Source organism: Eutrema salsugineum, unplaced genomic scaffold, assembly GCF_000478725.1.
Source record: "Eutrema salsugineum unplaced genomic scaffold, Eutsalg1_0 scaffold_3, whole genome shotgun sequence".
Taxonomy (NCBI): domain Eukaryota; kingdom Viridiplantae; phylum Streptophyta; class Magnoliopsida; order Brassicales; family Brassicaceae; genus Eutrema; species Eutrema salsugineum.
In genome coordinates this window covers 17,688,909-17,702,497 of record NW_006256756.1, presented here as the reverse complement: position 1 = coordinate 17,702,497, position 13,589 = coordinate 17,688,909, and the positions used below count along the sequence as shown (strand labels likewise).

Here is a 13,589-nt window from a genome sequence, read left to right as displayed (position 1 = left end):
GTCTATACCCTCCTTGGTACCAAAAGATTAATGTTGTCGTTTAAGGGAAAAGGTGGACCACAGCTTCTTGATCTGGACCTGGTGTTCATGCACCTGAAACTCACAACCAGAACTTGAAAGAAATTAGAAAACACAAAAGAAAATGCTTAATCTCAAGAAATGACACAATCTTAATGCTATCACACTTTGGCAACAGCGCCAATTGATCACTTAGAGTTTTCAAGGCTCTAAATGAGGGGTTATCAATCCCTTTTTCACTTTGCAATACAAAGGGTATCAATCTATCATGTGTAGACACTAAGATGCAGGATCAGTTCTTAAATCAAGACAAATGAGTGAGGTTTTGATGTTACTTCCACTAAACAAACCTAAAACAAGAATTAAAGCTAATGATCAACTTAAACAAGCAAATGACAAGATGAGATGATATGAAATGATGGAAGCATGAGATTCTAGACATGATAGTTGGCTAGGGTGCTTTGATGCTAAATCAGGAATGCTAATGACAATGATGAGACATGATTCAAGTGATTTAGAACTCTAATCTAGATTAACCCTCTCATAAAAACATTAACCTCTACACTAATCCATTTTCAAACCAAATCATCATTTGTGAAATATAGATCAATGAGCATTAAGAAACAGTTCTAAAAGATCATTCAAGCAAATAACAAAACATTATCATGCAGCAAATGCTTAAACCTCTAATACAGCTCTTTCAGATCATCAAACACTTGTGGTGCATGAAATTCCCAGAATCTAGATCACAAGTGATGTGCAAGGATCTAGGCTAGAGAACAGCTGTTTAGAGAAATGAATCAATGAATCTAGCCCTAAGCACTCCTAATCTAACACCTTAGCACCCTAACCTACACATCTAGAACCTCATTAACCTAAACTACTCACTAATCATACTAATCTCTCTTAAACATTTGCAAGTTGAGAAGATTGGCATGATTAATGATGAGAAATGGAGATGGGGAAGATAGATGATGATGGGTTTGCAGCTTTAAACACAGAAATCTCTCAATCTCTCTGATTAAAACTCATAAAGGGGTGGAAGATGAAGATGGAGATGATGGATAATGATAGATTTCAGCTTTAAACCCTAATTACTCTCTTGATTCAACCCAGAAAATGAAGATCTCTCTTACAAAGTTTAGGTTTTTCACAAAAGAGGCAAAGAATACAAAGAGAATAAAGCTTTGTCTGCTAGATAATGACTAAAACATATATATATGTAGGGTTTCTTGCTGGGCCAACCAAGGACAAACTAGGTTTTGGCCCAAAAAAGGTCCACAAAAACGTCATTAAACGAGAATGTATCGAGGTGATTTTGGCTGGTGTGGGTGGTCGATATTTCTTCGGCGATTTGAGGCTGGTTACACCGAGGCACTACACCGGCTGAATTCACCTCGGTGCGGCGTCAAGGATAGCTTCAGGGGACCAATGCCGAGAAGAATTCAGTCGGTGCAGGACATCGATATTTCTTCGGCAATTTGGCTTCCAAAAGCCAGCCAAAAACGTCAAGGTTCCAAGGTAATACCGACCAGATTTTGGCCGGTATTCCTTCTCGATATGAGTGTGGACCGCTTGCACCAAATCCTTCATAACTCCTTGCTCACTGGTCCGAACCTCGATCTTCCACTTCCACGATCTAGATGACGTATTTAGCTCCAAGTTTGTTGAAGGGCTCAACCCCGTATGACATTGGCAAAGCCTCCGTCTCGTTGGTTCTTTAAGGCGCATCGCGTAAGACCTGATCGGGTTGCGAGACATGTGTTCCTTCCGATGGCGATATCGCCCAGTTCACGGCTCCAAATCGTCTGATTTCAAGTTTTCCGGACACTAGACTCATTCCTCTTGATTCTTGATGAAGACAGCGGAGGTTGAATGGCATTGAAAGTCCTTCGTCCCATCAAAGTGAGGGTCTCGTCTGCTCCAAACCATCTCTCCGAGCTGCTGTACACAGGTGAGGGTTCCTCCATGATCCCAGCTCCAAGTTGCTCCCAAAAGTCTCCAAATGACCTGAGAACACTCCAAAAATGCAGGACACTCTAGGACCTAATGCAAATCTTAAACAAAGCTAGAACCAAAGACAAACTCTAATAAAACTAGCTAAATGTATGCATGAGAGTCAATATTTGGACAAAAATGCAGTCCTAATCATGACAAAATATGAGTATATTAACTCCCCCACACTTTTCCTTTGCTTGTCCTCAAGCAAACAGGAACAAATGAGAGAGAGAGGTTGAATGCATGGGAGTTCATATTTCTTTAAAGAGAGATCATCATTAAAAGAATTCAAAGCTCATTGTTAAAGTTGCCAATTCTAGACTGCAATGCAAACTGGTTTACTCATAAAAATTAGCCATACTTGTCACCAAATGAACCAAACTCAAGCACCAACCTTCACAAGCATTCCTAACCTCAATCTTTTGACATTCATTTAAAGTTTCAAGTGGATCATGTTCATGCAAATCAAGTGAATTCATTTGGCTTGGGACTGGGTTTTGAGATTAAAATGATCTCAATCAAGTAACTGGTAATGCAAGGGGATCACTCAAAAGTTAGTAGACTTCAGTAAAATGCTAAGGGTAAAAAGCAATGGATGCATACAAAGATAGAACTGCATCTACCCCACACCCAAAATGCTTTTCACACTCAACTTTAAACCTCTCAAGACTCTTTCTCTAGCCTACTCACCCCAAATGGCATTTTGTCCTTGACACTCAATCAGCTCACATTACTCTCTTCATTTCATCTCTTAGGGGAATGCTTTCTTTAACAACCACTTAGTGAGTTTATTTTCTTTAACACACAAGCTCTTCTTTAATTCAGCCTCTTGTTTTTTGAATCTTTTCTCTTTTTTTTTTTTTTCTTTTCATGAGACTATTTTCATTTCAACACATGAGCTTAACATTTCAGCACACACTCACTTTCTTTCATTTAAGCATTCATTCCCCTAACCAATCCGGTTCTTTCCACTTTCATCACTCAGATTTTTTTTTTCTTTCCAACTCACACACTCAAACTCAGTGCTCTCACTTTCACCTAAACATAGACTAGCCCTTGATGCTGGACTAGTATCTACATGCAGCACTATCTTTGTCGCTCTAAACCCAACACTTTTTACCAAGTCTACTAGAAACAAGGCCTCACAAATCATGCACACAATAAGGGTGTTTAGGCTTCAAAGAAAGGTTTGGCTAAAGTCAGGGAACTGTCTCAAGATGAGAGATCAGCTATTTGAGCTAGCAAGAGTGACTAAAAGGGATAAGAAAGCTCAAATATGTATGTGGTACCCATGAATTCACAATGATATGCACAAACATGATAATTAAATGTCAAATTCAGGGGTTCTCACTTAAGCAAGGTTGAGGCTATTCACAACTTGATTAAGCTAGCACAGAAGTATTGCGACACCAGTTCAAAGCATGGTTCACACTTGATTTCATACCAGTTTTGCAATGCTTTAAAGGACCAAGCTCTTAAAATGATGCTCTCTTCAAGAAAAAATCTATCATTACTCCCATTTGCATATGATGCAACCTATATGAAAATGCAAACTAGACTCAACCTAAAATGTGAATGCAACTACATGAGCATTTTTTGTGAAATGTTTTTTAGATTTTTCCATTTTTTTTGTTTTTATATGCACTTAGATGAATGCAAAATGAGACTCAAAGTGAAAAGGAAAATAAGAGCAGAATAAACATGATTAGTAAACACAAAACCCCTCCCCCACACTTAGATAACACAGTCCCTTGTGCTATAAAAGCATGAAGGAGAAGTGCAAAGCAAAATCACAAAATGCAAAGAGAAAATAAGCTAAACTAGATGCATATTTACAAGGGTGGAGTGTTACCTTCTCAAGGACTTAATGATGGGGCTGGAGACCCCATGGAGTAGGATGGATTTGGATTGGTCTGAGGGAGATCTCATGGCGTCCCTCTTGGCTCTGACCTCGTCCTCCTCTGAGTCTGCTGGTGAATTGTTCTCTGATCCACAGATTCTAAATAACTCCCCTTGGTGAGAGCTCTCGCCAACTTCTCCTCTTTGGAACCTCTCAAGCTTTGTACTCAGCTTCTTGATTTTAGCAGTCATGCTCTTAACTGTGCTTGCCAAAGTTTTCACTGTCTCCACCAGCTTCTTGGTGTTCTTGTCCTGCCACTTGTTCCACCTCTGAAGGTTCTTGGTTCGGTACTGTGCAGCAACAGTGGCATCATTGGGCATCTGACCATCATAAGAGTCAAAGAAGTATCTATGACTCCCATACACTGGATCTGGCAAGAAGGGCTCTTCCTAAACCGGTTCCTGATCTCCATCAGCATCATTAGCAGGCGCTCTCTGCTTCCACAACTTCCTGATAGTTATAATGGGAGGATGGATCTCTGGGTTGTAGTGGTGATCCTTGGTGACATAGAAACGAATGTTTTTACTTTCAGAGAGTGAAGTGAAGGAAGGATTAGGCAGCAGGATTCTTACTTTCACCTTCTTATCAATGCTAAGGTTATAAGCAAAGGAATCACCCACATCACCTTCAAGAAATGTTGTCTTGGCTAAATGAAGAGCATCCATCAACTTAAAACCGAGTTGTTCACCTCTCATCTCAACTCAAGCACTCAGTAAAATAGGAGTGATCAGGCCTCCTATGCGCATGGAGGGTGCCTTCATTTTCGTGTCATGAGCCCATTTCCTGATTGAGAGAAGGTTCTTGACTAGAATGGCTGCCATTGTTGGTTTGTGAGGATCACCATTAAAAGTCCTACCACTGCTGAACATAGGCATCAAGGGTTTAAGACCTTCTCCAGTGAGCATCAACTCCTCATCATACACTGTTGAGTACTCTTTCTTTCCAAGGAAGGTGTGAGCTATGATCTTGTGCACCATCCTGAGCACTGGACTCCTGATAGAAGCTGCCTTTGTCACACCAGCTGAATAATCATCACTTCCTATTGTCCCCCATAGCTGATCCAGCTCGGATCCATAGTAGATCAACCTTCTTGAACACGTCCTCCCCTCTACAGTGAACCCAAAGCATTCACTTATCTCCCTGAAGGTCATCTCATACCGCTCCTGTCCAATTTTGAATGCAATGGTTCCAAAACCATCTTCAAGCTGAGCTGGTCCAATCTCTCTATAGAAATCAACCTGTACTGATGCAAGAAATTGGCAAGTCATCTCTTTTTAGGAGGCGTGAGGCGTTTCTATTAAGCTCCCAAGTCCAATGGATTGAAGCACTGCCTTTACATCTTCAAGAATACCAAGTTTCCCCAAGAGTTCAAGATCAGGAAAGTAGGTTCCTTCATGTGCCACAGCTTAAAGTTTTCTGAGATAATCTGAGTAAGCAGGAGGTTTTGGCTTTGGCTTCTTCACCACCTTCTATTTCTTTTGGGGCACAACAGCTGGTGAGCCCACATTGCTCTCTTCCTCACTAGATTCCACACTTGGGCTCCTCTCAAGTCTTTTCTGTTTCCCTAAAGCTCTTGAGCCCTGAAGCTCTTAAAGCAGCTGCTTTCCCTTTATTTTTAGAACCAGCAGAAACCGATTGTGGTCCTTCCCCTGAACCAGAAGCAACTGCCTTGCCATTGTCTCTCCTTGGTACTTTGGGCATCAAAACAGGATTTCCTCTTGCCATGGTACCTGTTTCAACAATTTATTAAACAAACAATGAGTTTCTAGAGAAATAAATCCTTGAAATTTCCAAAATGATTTTTGCTTGGAATGAAATCAATGGAAACAAATCAAGCAAACTCACATTAAGCATTCCAAGCAGCACCAAGAGACTCTCACTTCAAAATAATTTTCTAAAATCCAAATTTCAGCTCAAGAACAACAAGTTCTAAAGAGAGTATAAAATCAGGATTCAAGAAACAATTGAGTACAAGTGAGCTCGTTTCTAGCTACCCACAACCTAAACTCCAAGGTTCTAACAAGATTCAAGCAATGCATTCTCAATTCCACACAAATTTCTTCAAGAAAAATTAAGAATACCAGCGAATTAGGGTTTTCGAACTCAAAAAGCAAATTAAGCAAAATGTACCTTAGAGTTGGGTCAAATTATGCAAGAAAACGAGATGGGGCAAAGAGTTCACCAGAAAAATTGATCCACAAGCAAAGAAATGAAGCTTTTTGAGAGCAACAATGGAGGTTTTCGCAAAAAATGAGAGAGAAAGAGGATGGGAACCGATTTTTTTGTGTGGACCACAGCTGCTTTTGGTGTGTGGGAGACAGCTGTAGGTGGCTGGAGTCTTTGACTTTGACCGAGTCACCCTTTGGACCGCTGGACAATAGGCTGCACCAAGGTCATATCGAAGTGCATTTGCTCGGTGTGGAGGTCGGTGTGTCTCTAAGTTTTCTTCCCTTGTTGCACCGAGGTCTTGCACCGTGTAGATTCACCTCGGTGTGGAGCATGGCCTGGCTCCTTTCTGTGCTGAACCGACCTCAATCTGCTCGGTATACATGTCGATATATTCTCGGCATTTTGAGCCTGTTTACAATGAGCAGAATACCAAGTGGATTCACCTTGGTGTGAGGTATCCTTTGCCATCTTGTGCTCCACACCGACCTAATTTTGCCCGTTGTACAGGTCGATATATTCTCGGCCTTTTGAACCTGATTACACCGAGCAAACACACCAAGAGAAACCATGTCGATATGAATGCATTCCTCAGCCCATTTTTCATCTTTTATCTTCTCCAATCCTTTCAAAACTGCACCTGGACCTTTCTAAAACCTGTACACACTTGAACAAAAGAGTAAAACATCCTAAAAAACAACCAAAGAAAGCAAAAAAAGAAACTATATACATGGATAAGCTTGGGGTGTCTCCCAAGAGTACTTTGTTTAAAGTCTCTAAGTTTGACTTTGAAAACATGTTTAACAGGCTTGTGGTGGATCAAGAAGAGGAACTCATGTAGCTTCCTCCTTCCTTTGTGAAACTAGGTAGTGCTTGATCCTTTGGCCATTGACCACAAACTCTTGACCATCCTTGCCCTCTAACACAACAGCTCCATATGGCCTGACCTCAAGAATCTTAAAGGGACCAGACCATCTAGACTTAAGTTTTCCAGGAAACAACTTAAGCCTAGAGTTGAACAGCAACACCAGATCTCCTTCCTTGAACTCCCTTTTCAGAATCTTTTGATCATGTAGAGCTTTGATGTTTTCTTTATAGATCTTGGAGCTTTCAAAAGCCCCCAGCCTGATCTCTTCAAGTTCATGGAGTTGAATGATCCTTTTCGCTTGAGCTGTTTTGATATCAAAGTTCTGCAACTTCACAGCCCATAAAGCCTTGTACTTCAGCTCAACAGGAAGGTGGCAGATCTTCCCATATAGCAGATTGAAAGGAGATGTCCCAATTGGAGTCTTAAAGGCTATTCTATAAGCCCACAATGCATCATCCAGCCTTTTGCTCCAATCTTTTCTGCTTGAGCTAACAGTCCTCTCAAGAATGGCTTTAATCTGTCTATTAGACACTTCAACCTGGCCACTAGTTTGAGGATGATAAGGGTAGCTACCTTATATGTCACTCCATGCTTCTTCAGCAATCCCTCCAAGGTTTTGTTCACAAAGTGAGAACCTCCATCAGAAATAACAACCCTGGGTACTCCAAATCTTGGGAAGATTATGTTCTTGAACAACCTCACTACTACCTTGGAATCATTGGTAGGGGAAGCAATAGCCTCAACCTACTTGGACACATAGTCCACAGCCACTAGTATGTACTGATTTCCATAAGATGAGATGAAAGCCCCCATAAAGTCCACTCTCCAGCAATCAAAGATTTCAACCTCTAGTATTGGATTTTGAGGCATCTCACTCCTCTTTGAAATGTTCCCATGCCTCTGACAGGCATCACATGCTGAAACAACCATCTGAGCATCCTTGAACATTGTGGGCCACAAAAACCCACTCTGAAGAACCTTGGCCACAGTCTTGAATGCTCCCATGTGACCCCCAAAAGCTGAACCATGGCACTCTTGCAACACAGGTTGCATCTCCTCCTCAGCAAGACACCTTTTATACAGCTGATCTTTATTCAGGACATACAAGTAATGTTCATCCCAATGGTATCTTTGCACATCTCTGAAGAACTTATTTCTGTGGTAAGCATCAAGTTCTGGTGGCTCCACTCCACAAGCAAGAAAGTTCACAAGATCAGCAAACCAGGGCATTCTCTTCTCTTGGATGCTATCCACTTCCTCAAACTCTAAATAAGAGTTGAGCACCATCAATGATTCCTCAGGGAGACTATCATTAAGAGGGACTTCAGAGTCCACTCTTAACCTAGAGAGATGGTCTGCAGCTCCATTCTCTATACCTTTCTTGTCCTGTACCTCCATATCAAACTCCTGAAGTAAGAGGACCCATCTGAATAGTCTAACCTCAGAACCCCCTTGAGAACCTATTTCCTCCTTGGCCGCCGTGTTTACACCGACCTGAATCAACTCGGTGTGGGTGGTCGATATTTCCTCGGCATTTTGGACCCTCTCACACCGAGCTTGCACACCGACTGAATACACCTTGATGTGGGTCAAGACTTCATCTCCTTGCACAGAATTCTGAGACACCGACCTCATTTCACTCGGTGTGGCAGGTCGATATATTCTCGGCATTTTATCATCCCCCACTCCGAGCTGAACACCGAGTGAGTCCTGGTCGATATGAATGCAAGTTCTTGGCACATTTGAGCTTCTAAACCGGTTTTCTTCAGCCTCTGAACCTTCATAGTGCAGGTTCAAGTAAGAACTGGTGCTCCCTTCTGGTTTGTGAGTGTTTAAAAGCTTCATGAGCTCCAAAGTTTCATCCTCAAGATAGCCATGGTCTTCATCTTCTTTTGTTAAAGCTATCTGAAGGTGATCTTCTGTGTTTAACTCCTCCAAAAGCTCATCAGCAAGCTCATCCATTGTCTCAACATAGAAGCATTGCCCTTCTATTGTTGGCTTCTTCATCATTGCATTCACATCAAATTTAAGCCTCTCAGACCCAAGTTGAAGCTCTATGATGCCACCTCTCACATCAATTATTGCTTCTGTTGTGGTCAAGAATGGCCTGCCCAAAATAAGAGGATCAACTGGTTCCTCGTCCATCTCTAGCATAACAAAATCAGTTGGAACCTCAAAACCACCTATCTTGACAGGCAGATCTTCCAACATCCCAACAGGTAACCTAACTGATCTATCTGCAAGGACAAGAGAGATCCTAGCAGGTTTGAACACTCGAAAGCCAAGCTTCTTCGCTATGGAGAATGACATCAAGCTGACAGATGCTCCCAGATCACAAAGGAATCTAGAAAATAGCAGAGGCCCTATGGCACAAGGGAGCGTGAAACTCCCTGGATCAGTCAACTTTCTTGGAATGGACTTTCTCTGAATGATGGCACTGCATTCATGACTCAATACCACCATGCCTTGAAGCTCTTTAGTCTTGTTCAGAATAGCATCTTTTAAAAACTTACCCATCTTTGGCATCATTAGAAATGCATCAATGAGAGGCATTGTGAGTGGTGTCTCATTGAGAGCCTTCTCAAATACAGCTCTTGCCTTGTCTACAAGTTGCTTCTTGAATCTCCCTGGAAATGGGAGCTTGGGTTGGTATGGAGGTGGTGGGACATATATCTTTTCTGGTTCAGGTTCCTTTTCCACCTCTTTACCCTTTTCTTTCCTTGATCTTTCAGCAACTATATCATCTTTTAAGGCTGCCTCCCCCTCAGTTTGATCATTGTCCTCAATAATCACATTGTTGTGCTCAATACCAGGTAGCTCCTTGCCACTTCTCAGTGTAATGGCTTTAGCATATTACTTGGGGTTGGGTTCAGGCTTTCCAGGTAGTTGGCCTTGGTTTCTTGAGCTAGATGCCTGATTTTGCTTCAATTCCTTGATGTCCTGCTGCATGGATGCATACTGGCTTGCAAACACTTGTTGACCCTGAAGCAGCTGTTGCAGAATCCCAACCATATCTGACCCCATCTGTGGCTGCTGGTGAACAGGTGCTGACTGGAACTGATGTTGAGCCGGCGCTTGTTGTTGGAACTGTGGTGGACCAAACCCTGGTGGTGCCTTTGGCTGCTGCTGTGAACTGAAACCAGAACCCTGAAATGGCTGCTGTTGCTGACTAAAACCCTGATTCTGAGCAAACTGATTCTTTGGTTGAAAAGACCCTTGAAAGTTGTTCTTGGGAACAAAGTTCTGTGGAGCTTGAGAAGTGGGATAGACTTGGTCTTGTGGGTTTGCTACATTGGGATTCCTGTAAGAGAGGTTCTGATTAGCATTGCCATACTGATTTCCAATGTAGTTAAGCTCTTCCTGAGTAAGACCCTCTTCACTGATGTTCTCAAAGCTTTAAGAAGCCATGGCCAATAACACCTTGTCCAGCTTGCTTTCAAGTGTTTTAAAATCCTTCTCATACCTTTGATCCCTGCTTGTACTCTCACTCCTATTGGCTCTATCAAAGTCTTCTCCATATGTATCATTGCTCATTGCTAAGTTCTCAACCAGCTCTAAAGCAGCATGAATCTCCTTACCCAGAAAGTTACCATTGGAGGCAGTATCCAGCTGGTTCCTAAAATGTGCTGAGAAGTGAAGCCTCACTAAACCCATGGTGTGGGCATTGGTTCGTGTAGCTCCTGAATCTCTCATATGCTTCACCAAAACTCTCATTGCTGTGTTGAGTGAAGCTAGAGATTTGGTTTCTCAATTTAGCTGTTCTAGAGGTGGAGACGAACTTAGATAGAAATGCTTGCTTGCACTGCTCCCAGGTTTGAATGGAGCCTCTTGGGAGGTTCTTGTCCCATTGGTGAGCTTTTTCACCAAGACTGAAGGGGAATAATCTGAGCTTGAAACTGTCTTCAGAAACTCCATTTATCTTTGTCAGGTCACACACTTTATCAAATTGATCCAAGTGTTCCAAGGGATCTTCCATTGCCAATTCATGAAACTTTGAGTTTTGGACCATATTCAGTAAAGATGCCTTGACTTCAAAATTGTTGTTTTGCACAGGTGGTGCTTGAATTCCAGCTCCATACTGATGAGCATTGGCCCTGTCATTTTCTCCAACATAGACCTGTGGCTGCTCATATCTCCTTTGCTGGTGTTGGAAGGGCTGCTGTTGGTGCACCTGTTGTCTTTGCTGGACATTGGCTTGATGCCTCTGCTGATGAGCTGGAGCTTGTCCCTGGTGGACATAAGCTTGCTGTTGATGCACATGTTCCCGATGAACATTACCCTGATGTAACCCTTGACCAGCTCCATTACCAGCTGCATTACCAGCTCCATTACCCTGAGCTTGTTGCTCCTGAGCCGGTTGCTCCATGTCAACCACATGCTCTCTTTGATCTTCCATATCAGCCTGATCAATCTGTCTTCCACGCCTGTCCCTTCTCCTCCTTGGTACCAAAAGATTAATGTTGTCGTTTAAGGGGAAAGGTGGACCACAGCTTCTTGATCTGGACCTGGAGTTCATGCACCTGAAACTCACAACCAGAACTTGAAAGAAATTAGAAAACACAAAAGAAAATGCTTAATCTCCAGAAATGACACAATCTTAATGTTATCACACTTTGGCAACGGCGCCAATTAATAACTTAGAGTTTTCAAGGCTCTAAATGAAGGGTTATCAATCCCTTTTGTCACTTTGCAGTACAAAGGGTATCAATCCATCATGTGTAGACACTAAGATGCAGGATCAGTTCTTAATTCAAGCCAAATGAGTGAGGTTTTGATGTTACTTCCACCAAACAAACCTAAAACAAGAATTAAAGCTAATGATCAACTTAAACAAGAAAATGACAAAATGAGATGATATGAAATGATGGAAGCATGAGATTCTAGACATGATAGTTGGCTAGGGTGCTTTGATGCTAAATCAGGAATGCTAATGACAATGATGAGACATGATTCAAGTGATTTAGAACTCTAATCTAGATTAATCCTCTCATAAAGGCATTAACCTCTACACTAATCCATTTTCAAACCAAATCATCATTTGTGAAATATGAATCAATGAGCATTAAGAAACAGTTCTAAAAGATCATTCAAGCAAATAACAAAACATTATCATGCAGCAAATGCTTAAACCTCTAATACAGCTCTTTCAGATCATCAAACACTTGTGGTGCATGAAATTCCCAGAATCTAGATCACAAGTGATGTGCAAGGATCTAGGCTAGAGAACAGCTGTTTAGAGAAATGAATCAATGAATCTAGCCCTAAGCACTCCTAATCTAACACCTTAGCACCCTAACCTACACATCTAGAACCTCATTAAGCTAAACTACTCAATAATCATACTAATCTCTCTTGAACCTTTGCAAGTTGAGAAGATTGGCATGATTAATGATAAGAAATGGAGATGGGGAAGATAGATGATGATGGGTTTGCAGCTTTAAACACATAAATCTCTCAATCTCTCTGATTAAAACTCGTAAAGGGGTGGAAGATGAAGATGGAGATGATGGATAATGATAGATTTCAGCTTTAAACCCTAATTACTCTCTTGATTCAACCCAGAAAATGAAGATCTCTCTTACAAGGTTTAGGTTTTTCACAAAAGAGGCAAAGAAAAAAAAGAGAATAAAGCTTCGTCTGCTGGATAACGACTAAAACATATATATAGGTAGGATTTCTTGCTGGGCCAACCTAGGACAAACTAGGTTTTGGCCCAAAAAAGGTCCACAAAAACGTCATGAAGCGAGAATGTATCGAGGTGATTTTGGCCGATGTGGGTGGTCGATATTTCTTCAGCGATTTGAGGCTGGTTACACCGAGGCACTACACCGGCTGAACTCACCTCGGTGCGGCGTCAAAGATAGCTTCAGGGGACCAATACCGAACAGAATTCAGTCGGTGCAGGACGTCGATATTTCTTTGGCAATTTGGCTTGCAAAATCCAGTCAAAAACGTCAAGGTTCCAAGGTAATACCGACCAGATTTCGGCCGGTATTCCTTCTCGATATGAGTGTGGACCGCTTGCACCAAATCCTTCATAACTCCTTGCTCACTGGTCCAAACCTCGATCTTCTACTTCCACAATATATATGACGTCTTTAGCTCCAAGTTTGGTGAAGGTCTCAACCCCGTATGACATTGGCAAAGCCCCCGTCTCGTTGGTTATTTGAGGCGCATCGCGTAAGACCTGATCGGGCCTTGAGACATGTGTTCCTTCCGATGGCGATATCTCCCAGTTCACGGCTCCAAATCGTCTGATTCCAAGTGTTCCGGAAACTAGACTCATTCTTCTTGATTCTTGATGAAGACACCGGAGATGGAGTCGCATTTCAAGTCCTTCTTCCCACGCGATCAAAGTGAGGGTCTCGTCTGCACCAAACCATCTGTCCGAGCTGCTGTACACAGGTGAGGGTTCCTCCATGATCCCAGCTCCAAGTTGCTCCCAAAAGTCTCCAAATTACCTGAGAACACTCCAAAAATGCAGGACACTCTAGGACCTAATGCAAATATTAAACAAAGCTAGAACCAAAGACAAACTCTAATAAAACTAGCTAAATGTATGCATGAGACTCAATATTTGGACAAAAATGCAGTCCTAATCATGACAAAATATGAGTATATCAGTACGCCCTGCCGATT

The 13,589-nt window shown here is 42.0% G+C and overlaps 1 non-coding gene and 1 pseudogene across 1 annotated transcript; one reads left to right on the top strand and one right to left on the bottom strand.

Annotated features, from left to right (window-relative positions):
• LOC112085499 overlaps nucleotides 1-12,989 on the bottom strand; it is a 163,244-nt pseudogene extending 150,255 nt beyond the window's left edge.
• Nucleotides 10,598-10,704, top strand: LOC112085661. The gene has a single exon (XR_002898961.1). It is a non-coding gene; the product is annotated as a small nucleolar RNA R71 (small nucleolar RNA).
• Nucleotides 12,990-13,589: the final 600 nt, after the last annotated feature.